The sequence below is a fragment of the Copadichromis virginalis genome, linkage group LG10, assembly GCF_057382275.1.
Source record: "Copadichromis virginalis isolate Kocher_CV1m ecotype Utaka linkage group LG10, C_Virginalis_male_GT1.1, whole genome shotgun sequence".
NCBI classification, from domain to species: domain Eukaryota; kingdom Metazoa; phylum Chordata; class Actinopteri; order Cichliformes; family Cichlidae; genus Copadichromis; species Copadichromis virginalis.
In genome coordinates this window covers 25,500,138-25,516,695 of record NC_140627.1, presented here as the reverse complement: position 1 = coordinate 25,516,695, position 16,558 = coordinate 25,500,138, and the positions used below count along the sequence as shown (strand labels likewise).

Below are 16,558 nucleotides of genomic sequence, written 5' to 3'. Positions count from 1 at the left end.
TTTAGCAAAAAGGAAAGTTTTAAGCCTAATCTTAAAAGTAGAGATAGTGTCTGTCTCCCGAATCCAAACTGGAAGCTGGTTCCACAGAAGAGGGGCCTGAAAACTGAAGGCTCTCCCTCCCATTCTACTTTTAAATACTCTAGGAACAACAAGTAGGCCTGCAGAGCGAGAGCGAAGTGCTCTAATAGGGTGATATGGTACTACAAGGTCATTAAGATAAGATGGGGCCTGATTATTTAAGACCTTGTATGTGAGGAGCAAGATTTTGAATTCAATTCTGGATTTAACAGGAAGCCAATGAAGGGAAGCCAAAACAGGAGAAATCTGCTCTCTCTTTCTAGTCCCTGTCAGGACTCTTGCTGCAGCATTTTGGATTAGCTGAAGGCTTTTCAGTGAGTTTTTTGGACATCCTGATAATAATGAATTACAGTACACATGTGTGTGTAGTGTGCATGTACATGTCTATACTTATAGATATCTATTACTTACAAATTAATAGTAGCGGTAAAATAGTTAAATTTATGTCTTGCATGTTTCTACAACCATATCCATAATCACATACTGTGTATGCTACCACTGTATATATCACAGGTGTCAAACTCTGGCCCGCGGGCCAAATTTGGCCCGCAGCCTAATTACATTTGGCCCGCGAAGCCATACCAAATTACTATTAGAGCTGGCCTACTGGTATTATACAGCTAATATATATATTGTTTAGTATTAAGCTTTGCTTGTTCCATATTCAGTTTTTCAGCAAAACTTGTTTGAGTCCATAAGAAAAGATTCATTCTTATATCTGAGAATCTGAAGATTTTGTTTTTCAATAAATATTAACATTAGCCCGCGACTTTGTTCCAGTTTTGAATTTTGGCCCACTGTGTATTTGAGTTTGACACCCCTGGTATATATTGTATTATCTTACTTATTTTGTATTTGTTTGTATTTTATTTGTATTTTTGTATTTTCCTGCTGCTATCTGTACCTGAGCTGAGGTAACGCAAAAATTTCCCCGCTGTGGGATCAATAGTCTTATCTTATCTTATCTTATTTTAGAGAAGAGAAATACATTTGTTTTGGCCGATTTCTCAACTTGACCTCCAGCTTTAGGCAACTGAAAAAAATGGCACAGTGTCCCACATTGTAAGGAAATATGGGCAAAGCTGCTGGGGGAAAGGGTTTGCTTCAAAACAATCCAACAACTACTGTACATGCTGGGATAAAGAAACATTTAACATAATAGGTCTGTAGTCTGTTATACTGCTGTGAGAAAATACATGCAATGTGTCACAAAATACAGTGTCATCACTTTTTGGCAAGATAAATAAAATTCTTGAAAAGTGCAATTACATATGGCTGCTTTGCCAAAAATAGAAATAGTGAGTGGTTAAGGTTCTCGGTATTTAACTTCTTGAAGTTGAACAAATGTCAGTAGACTTCCTGTTTACACGTTGTGTCAGGACAAGCGAGCCACACTGTATCTACTTTAAGAAGCTCATGTGCAGCAGATGCAGCATTACCTTTAAATGTCACTCAGCTCTGCCCAGATAAGTGACTTCCCATTGTTCCCAGAGTGAAAAGGAATGGCATTAACACAAGAAAGAAAACAGCGGTTTAATACAAGACATTTTTTAAAAAAAATGAAAAAAAGAAAAGAAAAAGAAATTATGATTTCGCAGAAACATCCCTGGTTAATATTAGTTTTACATTGAAAAGTGTTCAACTGCCTTTCAGAGAGGTGACACCTCCCAATTTCAAGGTAGTTATTTTATTCACTTTTTCCATTAACCATTTAACAATTTTCCCTTTGGGTTCAGCATCACAGCTTTTTTTTGTGGGAAAGATATTGCTCACATCAAATACCTAAAAACCATATCTGTTGCTCTCATAGATTCCATCCAGTTTACCACACATGAGGCTCTAAATTGTACCAGGAGTGGGGTTTGAACCCACGAGAGCATCCGCTCATTGAAACTTAAGTCCAACGCCTTAACCACTCAGCCATCCTGGTGTATATATTTACGTTTTGCCAAATCATGTGCATACATAGTAGCCCTTACTGGTAATCTCTTATGCATTAAGAGCTAATTAAAATCCTTACATCTATTATTCAGTTCTTTATCCTGCACCCTTTCCCACATTTCCGCCTCCCTGATCAAAACCCCAGTCTTATACTTTTGCACCAAGGTTCTATACAGAAGTCTATGATTTATAATTATTATTACATCTTTACATTCCTTATTTTTCTTTCTCCATCTGTCCATTTGACGGTAATAAGTTGGTCTATCCTCAGCTTTGGGGACCTTATTATCCCATTCAATCAAAAACCGCAGAGGTAAAGACAACCAGAAACAGATTAAAGCTTGGCACTTGTGTATATCTGCTTCCTTTAGCAATTTGCATACATTACTGCAAAAAATCATGTCCAACTTCAGAGGGATGCATGGCACATTCCTTCCCCCCTACCTTATCTCTTGGTACATCATCCCCCTTTTCACATATTCATAATCCCTCCCCACATAAACTTAAACATTTTTCATATAAACCTCAACACACATGGAATTGGGAAGATGTAAGCAAGGTGGAGAAGGCCTGGTAGGATATCAGCTTTGATAACTAGCACCTTTCCCAAAATGGTAAGCTTCCTCTTGTTCCATAGCCCCAATTTTATACGCATCTTCTTCAAAATCTTTCCCCAATTAAAGATAGCATCCCCCTCTGTATTCCCAAAGGAAATACCCAAGACCTCCATTGGCCCTCCACATAATTGATATTCACAAATTGCCTCTCTCCTGCCCGCCCATCTTCCCAGGTATTTATACATTGACTTATACTTGTTTATTTGAGGCCCCGCAGCCTTCAAAAACTCCTGTATAACTCTTATTGATTCTGTTACACTTTTATCATCAGCCAGGTACAGCATTGTGTCGTCCGCATACTGTTAAATTTTTAATGTTTCTCCTCCCGGTAACTGTATTCCTGTTATGTCTGGGCTTTCCCTAATTGCACAAGCCAACGGTTCTACATATAACATGTACAGTAAGACTGAGAGGGGGCAACCTTGGCACAGACCTCTCATTTGTCTTTCTTGTCTTACATCCCAGCTTTTTTGGGGGTGACTGGGTGGGGGGATATTGCTCACAGCAAATTCCTAAAAACTCCTATTGATCATTGTTGCTCCCATAGATACATTTCAGTTTACCAGTCATGAGGCTCCAAATTATACCAGGAGTGGGGTTTGAACCCACGAGAGCATCCGCTCATTGGAACTTAAGTCCAACGCCTTAACCACTCGGCCATCCTGGCGCATATATATTGTGTATGTGTATTCCTTTAGGAAACAGGAAGATTGGTAGGAGAAAGAAACGTATTATTCTTGTTTGTTAGGATCATAGCCATAAATGGAGGACTCTTATAAAGTCCATGGATTTTCATTCACACATATTACATGAGTTATCTACTCTTTACACACTAAGGATCCACACTACCAGGGCTACGGCACACAGCTGTTTTATAAATCATCAAAACCAATACTATCCTAAGATTTATTATATACAAAAATGATCTGTTCCAAAATGTTTTCATGTAATCCTGAAAACAGAAAAACAATCTTCTGCACTATTAACCATCCACAAATGGAAACAACAGACAATACAGGTGATTTTAGCTAAAGAAGCCAAGAAAAAATTGTGGGGTTTTTTTTTTTCAAACGATGTAATTTACAGCCACAGAGGACAGGAAGCTGCAGTATGTAGAGAAAGAGAAGAGTTAAACCTATAATCAACATGAGTCCTTGTAGATGGCAGCCTCCGGTTTTTAAAGACTTCTATCGGTCTCTAGTGGACAACAGAGGTAACTGCAGGATTCGAGCCAGAATAATGTAACTGCAGTTCAAAACTACATATTTTTTTGATTTCCCATAGAAAGTGTGTGTCCACGTGTCAGTCCAAGTGGCAGGATTTAGTAATTCTCGTAATAGTTAAATGTAACTCATTCACAAATATTAAGTCGCAACATTTCAGCCTGACTAACCTTCGAAGATTACACGAAGGCAATGTCCACATATCCACACGTACGCATATATCTAACGTATAACAAATTTCTTTACAGAAAATGTTGAATCAAATTACACTTCTTTTTCACAGCTTCAGGGAGTGCACCGTTCCTGGAAATACTGCAATACCAGGTCGATGCGTGGAGTGGACGGAGCAAGCCCCTATTCCATCTCCCTGTTCCAAAAATCAATTTAATATATGGTCCCCGGATAGGGGACGTATCAGATATTAAACTGATAAGAACAGATACTACACTTGATCTTAGCCAAAAGGCCGAGAAGCGATACCCACATATGGCACGACAGAAACGACTCATTCTGCTTACTGCAACTCTAACTCATGGTTACAATGAAGAACACAGTCGCCTTCTAACAAATGGTAGAGGACAGGTCGATGTTTTACTGACGTTTTACCTCCGAAAATCACAATATAACTATGGTCGGCATGTTTCAGTTTATAAACGGCGCCACATATATAACGACACTTTAGTTTCTGAAACGCCGGTCAGCGCGTGCCGGTTAATGAGATTCAAAATCACGTGGTCGTCTGCAGTCCAATCAGCGGTCGTTAAGACGGAGCGTCTTAAATTCATTTTTATAACTTTCTTGGCGTTATAATTGTTTTCATAATATGATAATTACAAGATGAAAGAATTATAATACCAGTATCGTGCGTTGAAATGAAACGACGAAAATCAAATAAACACGTCTATGATTGTTTAAGGTTTCACAAAGACACACTTCCGCCCTCAGGTGTACAGACAGAAAACTGCACAAAGTCTACTCTAGACCACAGTAATCTACTGTAGAGTACTGACACTGGATTTGCAGCAGTTTCTAACCATGGAAGTGGACATACAAAACTAGCTTAAATAAGTTACAATTATTTATGCATTTTTGTAACTTTGGTGTGAAATGAGAAAGTCTGAGAAAACTTGCAGCTGGAGGGAGGTTGAATGTATCTGTTTATCTTTTCTGCATTTGTATTACTTTAACGAACTAACCCCAGTGCTATTTCTTTTTTTAAAAAACAAACAAAAAAACATAACAAACAAACAAAAGAAAAGCGAATAATTTTTTTTACACTTTAGCTTGTTTAGCAGTTAGCAAAACACCCTTAGGTTAGAAAACACACAAAAAATAAACAAACAAAAACAATTAGGATTAACAAAACAGTACGACATCGACAATTGAAACTAGGGTTAAATGTCAGAATGAAATAAAAGGCACTGTTCATAAAGAGTTGGTTTGACCACACCTACCTTTAAAAGGTTCTCTTAGGGGGCAGTGTTTACTTTATACGAAGTAATAGAATACAAGCCACCCTAAGCCGTAGACCGCAAGACGTCTTAAGATTGTGGTGTGATGGTGTGACATTTAATAAAAACATTAAATAGAACTATTGCCAGCTATTTTTTAAACACTTCAAAAACAAAGCCAGTTTAACCACCTTAAACTAACAAAAGCTACACTTACACCAAAAGAATCAGACATCTAAACTGCTCTTGAAGCATTTACAATTCTTAAGATTGCAGTCCCATTTAGAAGAAAACTGGGTGATGTAGAGACAAGGCACCATCTTGGTTAAAATATATATTTAAGTCAGCTCAAGAGGACAAAGGCAAGGAAGGCAGCAGGTTCGAATGGAATCTGCTCCAGATTGCTCAGGGACTGTGCAGACCAGCTGTGTCAGGTGGTCCTGTACATCTTCAACCTGAGCCTGAGTCTGGAGAGGGGTCCTGAACCGTGGAAGACTTCCTGCATGGTTCCGATGCCAAAAATCGCACACCCCAAGGAGCCAAACAACCTCAAGCCTGTGGCCTCGACTTCTCATCTGATGAAGACCATGGAAAGGCTCGTTCTGCACCACTTTTGCCCACTGGTGAGCTCAGCGATCGACCCCCTGCAGTTCACCTACCGATCTGGAATCGGGGTGGATGACGCTGTCATCTACCTTTTACACCGATCCCTCTCTCACCTAGAACAGTCTGGGAGCACTGTGAGGAAAATGTTTTTTGACTTCTCCAGGAGACTAAGGTCCTTTGGAGTCTGCAGGACTCTCTTAAGGACATTCTATGATACCGTGGTAGCATCTGCCCTTTTCTATGCAATGGCCTGCTGGGGGAGCAGATGCACGGACAGGGACAGGAGCAGGTTTGACAAACTGGTGCGGAGCTCTAGCTCTGTGCTGGGATGTCCTCTGGAGTCTGTGGAGGCAGTGGGCAAGAGGAGGATATTAGTAACGCTGACATCCATCATGAACAACCCACATCACCCTCTGCATGAGTCTGTGTGCTGAGCAGCTCTTTTAGTCAGAGAGTGAAACAGCCTCACTGCAGGAAGAAGCGCTCTCGCAGATCATTCATCCCAACAGCAGTTAGACTCTATAACTCCTCAATCACAAAATCATAAGTCACTGGACATTGTGGACATACACTGTCACACTTCATGCATAATGCATCTTTTTATATGTATGGACGTGTGCAGGTATATGTGTATGTATACATATGTATATTTAGTGTGTACATTCAATTCAATTCAATTTTCAATTCAATTTTATTTATAAAGCGCCATATCACAACAAAAGTCGCCTCAAGGCGCTTCATAGATACAGAGAAAAACCCAACAATCATATGACCCCCTATGAGCAAGCACTTTGGCGACAGTGGGAAGGAAAAACTCCCTTTTAACAGGAAGAAACCTCCGGCAGAACCAGGCTCAGGGAGGGGCGGCCATCTGCTGCGACCAGTTGGGGTGAGAGAAGGAAGACAGGATAAAAGACATGCTGTGGAAGAGAGACAGAGATTAATAACAGATATGATTCAATGCAGAGAGGTCAATTCACACATAGTGAGTGAGAAAGGTGACTGGAAAGGAAAAACTCAGTGCATCATGGGAATCCCTCGGCAGCCTACATCTATTGCAGCATAACTAAGAGAGGATTCAGGGTCACCTGGTCCAGCCCTAACTATATGCTTTAGCAAAAAGGAAAGTTTTAAGCCTAATCTTAAAATTAGAGATAGTGTCTGTCTCCCGAATCCAAACTGGAAGCTGGTTCCACAGAAGAGGGGTCTGAAAACTGAAGGCTCTCCCTCCCATTCTACTTTTAAATACTCTAGGAACAACAAGTAGGCCTGCAGAGCGAGAGCGAAGTGCTCTAATAGGGTGATATGGTACTACAAGGTCATTAAGATAAGATGGGGCCTGATTATTTAAGACCTTGTATGTGAGGAGCAAGATTTTGAATTCAATTCTGGATTTAACAGGAAGCCAATGAAGGGAAGCCAAAACAGGAGAAATCTGCTCTCTCTTTCTAGTCCCTGTCAGGACTCTTGCTGCAGCATTTTGGATTAGCTGAAGGCTTTTCAGTGAGTTTTTTGGACATCCTGATAATAATGAATTACAGTACACATGTGTGTGTAGTGTGCATGTACATGTCTATACTTATAGATATCTATTACTTACAAATTAATAGTAGCGGTAAAATAGTTAAATTTATGTCTTGCATGTTTCTACAACCATATCCATAATCACATACTGTGTATGCTACCACTGTATATATCACAGGTGTCAAACTCTGGCCCGCGGGCCAAATTTGGACCGCAGCCTAATTACATTTGGCCCGCGAAGCCATACCAAATTACTATTAGAGCTGGCCTACTGGTATTATACAGCTAATATATATATTGTTTAGTATTAAGCTTTGCTTGTTCCATATTCAGTTTTTCAGCAAAACTTGCTTGAGTCCATAAGAAAAGATTCATTCTTATATCTGAGAATCTGAAGATTTTGTTTTTCAATAAATATTAACATTAGCCCGCGACTTTGTTCCAGTTTTGAATTTTGGCCCACTGTGTATTTGAGTTTGACACCCCTGGTATATATTGTATTATCTTACTTATTTTGTATTTGTTTGTATTTTATTTGTATTTTTGTATTTTCCTGCTGCTATCTGTACCTGAGCTGAGGTAACGCAAAAATTTCCCCGCTGTGGGATCAATAGTCTTATCTTATCTTATTTTAGAGAAGAGAAATACATTTGTTTTGGCCGATTGGTCAACTTGACCTCCAGCTTTAGGCAACTAAAAAAAATGGCACAGTGTCCCACATTGTAAGGAAATATGGGCAAAGCTGCTGGGGGAAAGGGTTTGCTTCAAAACAATCCAACAGCTACTGTACATGCTGGGATAAAGAAACATTTAACCTAATAGGTCTGTAGTCCGTTATACTGCTGTGAGAAAATACATGCAATGTGTCACAAAATACAGTGTCATCACTTTTTGGCAAGATAAATAAAATTCTTGAAAAGTGCAATTACATATGGCTGCTTTGCCAAAAATAGAAATAGTGAGTGGTTAAGGTTCTCGGTATTTAACTTCTTGAAGTTGAACAAATGTCAGCAGACTTCCTGTTTACACGTTGTGTCAGGACAAGCGAGCCACACTGTATCTACTTTAAGAAGCTCGTGTGCAGCAGATGCAGCATTACCTTTAAATGTCACTCAGCTCTGCCCAGATAAGTGACTTCCCATTGTTCCCAGAGTGAAAAGGAATGGCATTAACACAAGAAAGAAAACAGCGGTTTAATACAAGACATTTTAAAAAAAAATGAAAAAAAGAAAAGAAAAAGAAATTATGATTTCACAGAAACATCCCTGGTTAATATTAGTTTTACATTGAAAAGTGTTCAACTGCCTTTCAGAGAGGTGACACCTCCCAATTTCAAGGTAGTTATTTTATTCACTTTTTCCATTAACCATTTAACAATTTTCCCTTTGGGTTCAGCATCACAGCTTTTTTTTGTGGGAAAGATATTGCTCACATCAAATACCTAAAAACCATATCTGTTGCTCTCATAGATTCCATCCAGTTTACCACACACGAGGCTCCAAATTGTACCAGGAGTGGGGTTTGAACCCACGAGAGCATCCGCTCATTGTAACTTAAGTCCAACGCCTTAAACACTCAGCCATCCTGGTGCATATATTTACGCTTTGCCAAATCATGTGCATACATAGTAGCCCTTACTGGTAATCTCTTATGCATTAAGAGCTAATTAAAATCCTTACATCTATTATTCAGTTCTTTATCCTGCACCCTTTCCCACATTTCCGCCTCCCTGATCAAAACCCCAGTCTTATACTTTTGCACCAAGGTTCTATACAGAAGTCTATGATTTATAATTATTATTACATCTTTACATTCCTTATTTTTCTTTCTCCATCTGTCCATTTGACGGTAATAAGTTGGTCTATCCTCAGCTTTGGGGACCTTATTATCCCATTCAATCAAAAACCGCAGAGGTAAAGACAACCAGAAACAGATTAAAGCTTGGCACTTGTGTATATATGCTTCCTTTAGCAATTTGCATACATTACTGCAAAAAATCATGTCCAACTTCAGAGGGATGCATGGCACATTCCTTCCCCCCTACCTTATCTCTTGGTACATCATCCCCCTTTTCACATATTCATAATCCCTCCCCACATAAACTTAAACATTTTTCATATAAACCTCAACACACATGGAATTGGGAAGATGTAAGCAAGGTGGAGAAGGCCTGGTAGGATATCAGCTTTGATAACTAGCACCTTTCCCAAAATGGTAAGCTTCCTCTTGTTCCATAGCCCCAATTTTATACGCATCTTCTTCAAAATCTTTCCCCAATTAAAGATAGCATCCCCCTCTGTATTCCCAAAGGAAATACCCAAGACCTCCATTGGCCCTCCACATAATTGATATTCACAAATTGCCTCTCTCCTGCCCGCCCATCTTCCCAGGTATTTATACATTGACTTATACTTGTTTATTTGACAAGTATATTGATTCTGTTACACTTTTATCATCAGCCAGGTACAGCATTGTGTCGTCCGCATACTGTTAAATTTTTAATGTTTCTCCTCCCGGTAACTGTATTCCTGTTATGTCTGGGCTTTCCCTAATTGCACAAGCCAACGGTTCTACATATAACATGTACAGTAAGACTGAGACCCCCTCTCAGTCTTACTGTACATGTTATATGTAGGACCTTGGCACAGACCTCTCATTTGTCTTTCTTGTCTTACATCCCAGCTTTTTTGGGGGTGACTGGGTGGGGGGATATTGCTCACAGCAAATTCCTAAAAACTCCTATTGATCATTGTTGCTCCCATAGATACATTTCAGTTTACCAGTCATGAGGCTCCAAATTATACCAGGAGTGGGGTTTGAACCCACGAGAGCATCCGCTCATTGGAACTTAAGTCCAACGCCTTAACCACTCGGCCATCCTGGCGCATATATATTGTGTATGCGTGTTCCTTTAGGAAACAGGAAGATTGGTAGGAGAAAGAAACATATTATTCTTGTTTGTTAGGATCATAGCCATAAATGGAGGACTCTTATAAAGTCCATGGATTTTCATTCACACATATTACATGAGTTATCTACTCTTTACACACTAAGGATCCACACTACCAGGGCTACGGCACACAGCTGTTTTATAAATCATCAAAACCAATACTATCCTAAGATTTATTATATACAAAAATGATCTGTTCCAAAATGTTTTCATGTAATCCTGAAAACAGAAAAACAATCTTCTGCACTATTAACCATCCACAAATGGAAACAACAGACAATACAGGTGATTTTAGCTAAAGAAGCCAAGAAAAAATTGTGGGGGTTTTTTTTTTTTTTCAAACGATGTAATTTACAGCCACAGAGGACAGGAAGCTGCAGTATGTAGAGAAAGAGAAGAGTTAAACCTATAATCAACATGAGTCCTTGTAGATGGCAGCCTCCGGTTTTTAAAGACTTCTATCGGTCTCTAGTGGACAACAGAGGTAACTGCAGGATTCGAGCCAGAATAATGTAACTGCAGTTCAAAACTACATATTTTTTTGATTTCCCATAGAAAGTGTGTGTCCACGTGTCAGTCCAAGTGGCAGGATTTAGTAATTCTCGTAATAGTTAAATGTAACTCATTCACAAATATTAAGTCGCAACATTTCAGCCTGACTAACCTTCGAAGATTACACGAAGGCAATGTCCACATATCCACACGCACGCATATATCTAGCGTATAACAAATTTCTTTACAGAAAATGTTGAATCAAATTACACTTCTTTTTCACAGCTTCAGGGAGTGCACCGTTCCTGGAAATACTGCAATACCAGGTCGATGCGTGGAGTGGACGGAGCAAGCCCCTATTCCATCTCCCTGTTCCAAAAATCAATTTAATATATGGTCCCCGGATAGGGGACGTATCAGATATTAAACTGATAAGAACAGATACTACACTTGATCTTAGCCAAAAGGCCGAGAAGCGATACCCACATATGGCACGACAGAAACGACTCATTCTGCTTACTGCAACTCTAACTCATGGTTACAATGAAGAACACAGTCGCCTTCTAACAAATGGTAGAGGACAGGTCGATGTTTTACTGACGTTTTACCTCCGAAAATCACAATATAACTATGGTCGGCATGTTTCAGTTTATAAACGGCGCCACATATATAACGACACTTTAGTTTCTGAAACGCCGGTCAGCGCGTGCCGGTTAATGAGATTCAAAATCACGTGGTCGTCTGCAGTCCAATCAGCGGTCGTTAAGACGGAGCGTCTTAAATTCATTTTTATAACTTTCTTGGCGTTATAATTGTTTTCATAATATGATAATTACAAGATGAAAGAATTATAATACCAGTATCGTGCGTTGAAATGAAACGACGAAAATCAAATAAACACGTCTATGATTGTTTAAGGTTTCACAAAGACACACTTCCGCCCTCAGGTGTACAGACAGAAAACTGCACAAAGTCTACTCTAGACCACAGTAATCTACTGTAGAGTACTGACACTGGATTTGCAGCAGTTTCTAACCATGGAAGTGGACATACAAAACTAGCTTAAATAAGTTACAATTATTTATGCATTTTTGTAACTTTGGTGTGAAATGAGAAAGTCTGAGAAAACTTGCAGCTGGAGGGAGGTTGAATGTATCTGTTTATCTTTTCTGCATTTGTATTACTTTAACGAACTAACCCCAGTGCTATTTCTTTTTTTAAAAAACAAACAAAAAAACATAACAAACAAACAAAAGAAAAGCGAATAATTTTTTTTACACTTTAGCTTGTTTAGCAGTTAGCAAAACACCCTTAGGTTAGAAAACACACAAAAAATAAACAAACAAAAACAATTAGGATTAACAAAACAGTACGACATCGACAATTGAAACTAGGGTTAAATGTCAGAATGAAATAAAAGGCACTGTTCATAAAGAGTTGGTTTGACCACACCTACCTTTAAAAGGTTCTCTTAGGGGGCAGTGTTTACTTTATACGAAGTAATAGAATACAAGCCACCCTAAGCCGTAGACCGCAAGACGTCTTAAGATTGTGGTGTGATGGTGTGACATTTAATAAAAACATTAAATAGAACTATTGCCAGCTATTTTTTAAACACTTCAAAAACAAAGCCAGTTTAACCACCTTAAACTAACAAAAGCTACACTTACACCAAAAGAATCAGACATCTAAACTGCTCTTGAAGCATTTACAATTCTTAAGATTGCAGTCCCATTTAGAAGAAAACTGGGTGATGTAGAGACAAGGCACCATCTTGGTTAAAATATATATTTAAGTCAGCTCAAGAGGACAAAGGCAAGGAAGGCAGCAGGTTCGAATGGAATCTGCTCCAGATTGCTCAGGGACTGTGCAGACCAGCTGTGTCAGGTGGTCCTGTACATCTTCAACCTGAGCCTGAGTCTGGAGAGGGGTCCTGAACCGTGGAAGACTTCCTGCATGGTTCCGATGCCAAAAATCGCACACCCCAAGGAGCCAAACAACCTCAAGCCTGTGGCCTCGACTTCTCATCTGATGAAGACCATGGAAAGGCTCGTTCTGCACCACTTTTGCCCACTGGTGAGCTCAGCGATCGACCCCCTGCAGTTCACCTACCGATCTGGAATCGGGGTGGATGACGCTGTCATCTACCTTTTACACCGATCCCTCTCTCACCTAGAACAGTCTGGGAGCACTGTGAGGAAAATGTTTTTTGACTTCTGCAGGAGACTAAGGTCCTTTGGAGTCTGCAGGACTCTCTTAAGGACATTCTATGATACCGTGGTAGCATCTGCCCTTTTCGATGCAATGGCCCGCTGGGGGAGCAGATGCACGGACAGGGACAGGAGCAGGTTTGACAAACTGGTGCGGAGCTCTAGCTCTGTGCTGGGATGTCCTCTGGAGTCTGTGGAGGCAGTGGGCAAGAGGAGGATATTAGTAACGCTGACATCCATCATGAACAACCCACATCACCCTCTGCATGAGTCTGTGTGCTGAGCAGCTCTTTTAGTCAGAGAGTGAAACAGCCTCACTGCAGGAAGGAGCGCTCTCGCAGATCATTCATCCCAACAGCAGTTAGACTCTATAACTCCTCAATCACAAAATCATAAGTCACTGGACATTGTGGACATACACTGTCACACTTCATGCATAATGCATCTTTTTATATGTATGGACGTGTGCAGGTATATGTGTATGTATACATATGTATATTTAGTGTGTACATTCAATTCAATTCAATTTTCAATTCAATTTTATTTATATAGCGCCATATCACAACAAAAGTCGCCTCAAGGCGCTTCATAGATACAGAGAAAAACCCAACAATCATATGACCCCCTATGAGCAAGCACTTTGGCGACAGTGGGAAGGAAAAACTCCCTTTTAACAGGAAGAAACCTCTGGCAGAACCAGGCTCAGGGAGGGGCGGCCATCTGCTGCGACCGGTTGGGGTGAGAGAAGGAAGACAGGATAAAAGACATGCTGTGGAAGAGAGACAGAGGTTAATAACAGATATGATTCAATGCAGAGAGGTCAATTCACACATAGTGAGTGAGAAAGGTGACTGGAAAGGAAAAACTCAGTGCATCATGGGAATCCCTCGGCAGCCTACATTTATTGCAGCATAACTAAGGGAGGATTCAGGGTCACCTGGTCCAGCCCTAACTATATGCTTTAGCAAAAAGGAAAGTTTTAAGCCTAATCTTAAAAGTAGAGATAGTGTCTGTCTCCCGAATCCAAACTGGAAGCTGGTTCCACAGAAGAGGGGCCTGAAAACTGAAGGCTCTCCCTCCCATTCTACTTTTAAATACTCTAGGAACAACAAGTAGGCCTGCAGAGCGAGAGCGAAGTGCTCTAATAGGGTGATATGGTACTACAAGGTCATTAAGATAAGATGGGGCCTGATTATTTAAGACCTTGTATGTGAGGAGCAAGATTTTGAATTCAATTCTGGATTTAACAGGAAGCCAATGAAGGGAAGCCAAAACAGGAGAAATCTGCTCTCTCTTTCTAGTCCCTGTCAGGACTCTTGCTGCAGCATTTTGGATTAGCTGAAGGCTTTTCAGTGAGTTTTTTGGACATCCTGATAATAATGAATTACAGTACACATGTGTGTGTAGTGTGCATGTACATGTCTATACTTATAGATATCTATTACTTACAAATTAATAGTAGCGGTAAAATAGTTAAATTTATGTCTTGCATGTTTCTACAACCATATCCATAATCACATACTGTGTATGCTACCACTGTATATATCACAGGTGTCAAACTCTGGCCCGCGGGCCAAATTTGGACCGCAGCCTAATTACATTTGGCCCGCGAAGCCATACCAAATTACTATTAGAGCTGGCCTACTGGTATTATACAGCTAATATATATATTGTTTAGTATTAAGCTTTGCTTGTTCCATATTCAGTTTTTCAGCAAAACTTGCTTGAGTCCATAAGAAAAGATTCATTCTTATATCTGAGAATCTGAAGATTTTGTTTTTCAATAAATATTAACGTTAGCCCGCGACTTTGTTCCAGTTTTGAATTTTGGCCCACTGTGTATTTGAGTTTGACACCCCTGTTCTACAGCATCACTGAGACCATGAATCTCCTCCACAGAGTCCAGGCCAGGTTCACTCAGCCTCTCTATCCTGGTTTTTGGTTGTCAGCATTTGTTGGAGACACTGTTGAGTTGTGTAAGTTAAAGTAGACCGGAGTGATGACTGATCTGTGGTGAACAGTAAAATAATATATGCTGAGATGTGGCTGCACTGCTGAGGTCAAACTCTGTGGGTGAGAATTTAAAAAAATTGAAAAATACTGCATTTATAAAAGCAGGTATACTTATAACATATGCAGATTTTATAAGAATAAAACTTGCATTAGAAAGTGTTTTGATTTATTCATTTAAATAAACCTATTAATTTCTCTGAACACAATCATCTCCGAAAGGAATGTATTATAATGTAAGAAAATGTCATTATAATTTATATATTAATTAATTCAATGTCTATATTTGTTGCTGGGTATTTCATATGCTGTGTATTCTTCTTGTATATATTATAAAGCTGTTTTAATGATATTACAAAATCACAGCAGTATTAAATGTAAATTTAAGCATGTTTAATTGAAGCATTCTGAATAATGACCAAATTTACTTTTGGTAGCTATAATGTTAACACTAATGCTTTCAATCTTTACAAATGCAGGATTTTTAATTGTTATAGAGTATATTTAGTGTAAAAGCTCAGGTTATCTTTTCTTCCACTGAGCAAAACGGTCCCGTCTTTTGTAACCTGCACAGCAGAAGAGCCACACCTGATGGTTGCATTTATTTCTGATAGATTTCCTATTGTCCTGTCCATGGCCATTTAAAATAAATCTTGGATTTGTTCCACTTTTATGATTCTCAATTTCTTTACTTTTATTTTAATATAACAAATAAGTAAAAGGTTACAAAAGTAAATAAAAGTAAACATTTCACCAGACAGTGTTACTTTCAGATTTATTACACAACTTGTTTAAACATTCCACAACAATCATGCAGGAATAAAATGGGAATTATACAAAGCTTTACACGCTTCTCCAATCACACTTCAGGAATAACTGGACTTCTGATCATTGTCTCAAAAACACTCAAAATGTGAGGTAATTTTTAAAAATCATTATCTACAGACGAAAGACCGTGTGTTGACTGAATGCCGAAGAGGGTGAAAGAAACAAAAACACTCATTATAGGGTAATGAAGTCAGCAATTAACTATACATAACTGTGCACTGCGTCAGCATTGAGTTCATTTGGAATATTAAAGTTTAAAATGCCAGGAATGTCAACAAATGCACCATCAATTCCTTATCCCTTATTTGATGTCCTCCTTAGAAGTAAAAAAAAATTACACATCAGAAATTATTAACATAACACCTTGTCCTTTTTTCTTTTGTACATCAATTCTACAAAAGAAATAAAAGCTACAGTAAAACAGACGCACAAACAAAGTCAGGGCGCTCTGGGATCATTGGACATTTATCATTTCATTCCCTTAAATTCTTACCATTCAGAGAAAATCTGTAAAGGTGCAGAAAGTGTCTTACCTAAATTCTGACTTTGAAAGGTCAAATACTTGAGAGTCAATCATAACTACCTCAGCCTCAGCATATATCTATACTTAAAAATATCAAAGCTTGAG

At 39.1% G+C, this 16,558-nt stretch overlaps 5 non-coding genes across 5 annotated transcripts; all 5 read right to left on the bottom strand.

Annotated features, from left to right (window-relative positions):
- Positions 1–1,925: 1,925 nt before the first annotated feature.
- trnal-uaa (transfer RNA leucine (anticodon UAA)) lies at positions 1,926–2,008 on the bottom strand. Its single transcript has one exon. It is a non-coding gene; the product is annotated as a tRNA-Leu (tRNA).
- Positions 2,009–3,220: 1,212 nt separating this feature from the next.
- Positions 3,221–3,303, bottom strand: trnal-uaa (transfer RNA leucine (anticodon UAA)). Its single transcript has one exon. It is a non-coding gene; the product is annotated as a tRNA-Leu (tRNA).
- Positions 3,304–4,146: 843 nt separating this feature from the next.
- Positions 4,147–4,337, bottom strand: LOC146700555 (U2 spliceosomal RNA). Its single transcript, XR_014922699.1, has one exon. It is a non-coding gene; the product is annotated as a U2 spliceosomal RNA (small nuclear RNA).
- A 5,904-nt stretch (positions 4,338–10,241) lies between these two features.
- On the bottom strand, positions 10,242–10,324 carry trnal-uaa (transfer RNA leucine (anticodon UAA)). Its single transcript has one exon. It is a non-coding gene; the product is annotated as a tRNA-Leu (tRNA).
- An 847-nt stretch (positions 10,325–11,171) lies between these two features.
- Positions 11,172–11,362, bottom strand: LOC146700553 (U2 spliceosomal RNA). Its single transcript, XR_014922698.1, has one exon. It is a non-coding gene; the product is annotated as a U2 spliceosomal RNA (small nuclear RNA).
- Between the last annotated feature and the right edge of the window lie 5,196 nt (positions 11,363–16,558).